We start from the raw sequence: 1,885 nt of genomic DNA on the forward strand, positions 1-1,885 counted from the left end.
CAGCGGCGGGGACGCACCGCGTCGCTGCTATCTCGCGCGGCTTGCTTGCTTCGAGATTTCCCGGCGTGACGCAAGACTTTCCCTCGCTTTCGGGCTGGCGCTTATCATGTCGCACTAGAAGTTTGTCAGTAATGATAAGCGGCAGACCGAGAACGAGGGAGACTCTTGCGTCACGGCGGGTACTCTTGCAGCGAGCGAATCGCACGAGATAGCAGGACACGGTGCGTCCCTGCAATCGCTCCAACCGCCGAAGCCGCGCGGTTTCCCCACTTATGCGCACGATAGTACAAATCCGCTTTTCTAAATTATGCCAGGGACCGGGTTCATCCCCCGGCGCACTGCCTGCTGCACATATAAAGCATGTTTTTCACGCACGATGCCAATCACCCAATTTCGGGCAGTGCACACACACAGGAAAAGCAGGTGCTAAAGCTGGCCACCGCGCGGGACTCACACTTGTGCAATTATGCCAAGCTGCATTTTATCCTGTAATTACGATCAAAACAAACCGTCGTATCTCTTGTACCGAACCTATATGCGAATGCCTCGCGTGACACGCGTACGTCCAACTTTGAAAACCGATGTAACCGGAGAATAAAAGTACCGTGTCCGTCCCACGTATCTTTTAGATACTGCATCAAAAAACAGCGGTCGGATCCGTCCGACATACATTTAGCTTACCTACGACAAAAAAAAAAAAAAAAATGCCGCGATGCTTGCGAGGACGCAGCGACGATTCTATAATCAGACATATATCATCGCACACTGCTCGCAATTGGTGATTGCTTACGCACCCACTGACAATCCCCTCAGAGTTTCTGGGTTTTTTTTTTTTTTTTTTTTTTTTTTTTTTGCGGGCTGTCGTGTTTTTAGGTGAAACATACGCACAGGCTTTTATTGAGCGTTGCCGTCTGTCTGATGCGCGCCGGGCTGCTCCGTAGGCTTGTCCAGATGTCCGCTAATCAGTGGAAGGCGTGCCCTCGTTCCGCAGTTTGAGGATCCATCCCTCTTCATTCCTCGATCGTCGCTACGCCATTTCCTTGCCTGCTCTCCCTCATAGATAAAGGGGACAAACCGCCGACGCTGGCAAATATTTACCGAACTTTCAAAACAGCTACAGTTTCGCATGGTATGCTGGGCCTTGAAGGTCACCGAGGGCAGAATGGGCCATGGCCGGGCTAAAGGCGAGAGAGGCGCGCACTCCTCTCTCCCCTTTAGCCCGGCCATGAACGGGCCAAGCCAGCGCCTCCTCGCCAAGTGCATATATATGTCACTGTCCTGCTCACGCCCCTTCCCCGCCCTCATCTGGCTACCCAAGCGCGCTGTGCGGAAACAATCGCGCAACCGCGCCAGCCAATCACCGGGCGGCGCGCAACTACCGAAGTCGCGAAACCTGAGCCATTCTAATCTCTCTCCCAGCGAGGCTGAAGTGCGACAGTATTAGGCGAGAGGGAAAGCAATAAGGAGGCACTCAGACAGGCAGGTGTCTGGATCAGATCTCTCCTCAAACCAACGTTCAGGCTTCTCCTGGGATTCGCATCCATCGGCAGCATCGTCCTGTTCAAAACGCCCCAAAAGCATTTTTCTCCTGCGATAAGTTTTTTCTAGAATTCGATATAAAGATAGGCGTTTGTGCTCATTGTCCGAATTGCACGTTAATTCGAGTGTACAGTTACTTTTAGTTTTTTGAGTTTGTTAATCTTCTCTGTGTTGGGATTCACGTGAGTTCGCGTTTTTGTTAATCTTCGCTTTGTATTACCTTTTGCGATTGACGTCAGTCGTGTGTTGAATTATAGTTTTAAACTTCTCTACCTCTGTTTATCAGCACTGCACAGATCAACAGGCATCGTGTTTTGGTGGCCGGTGGTTCAATGCTTAAATATGT

Source organism: Amblyomma maculatum, chromosome 5, assembly GCF_055883805.1.
Source record: "Amblyomma maculatum isolate TAMU_Amacu chromosome 5, ASM5588380v1, whole genome shotgun sequence".
Classification (NCBI taxonomy): domain Eukaryota; kingdom Metazoa; phylum Arthropoda; class Arachnida; order Ixodida; family Ixodidae; genus Amblyomma; species Amblyomma maculatum.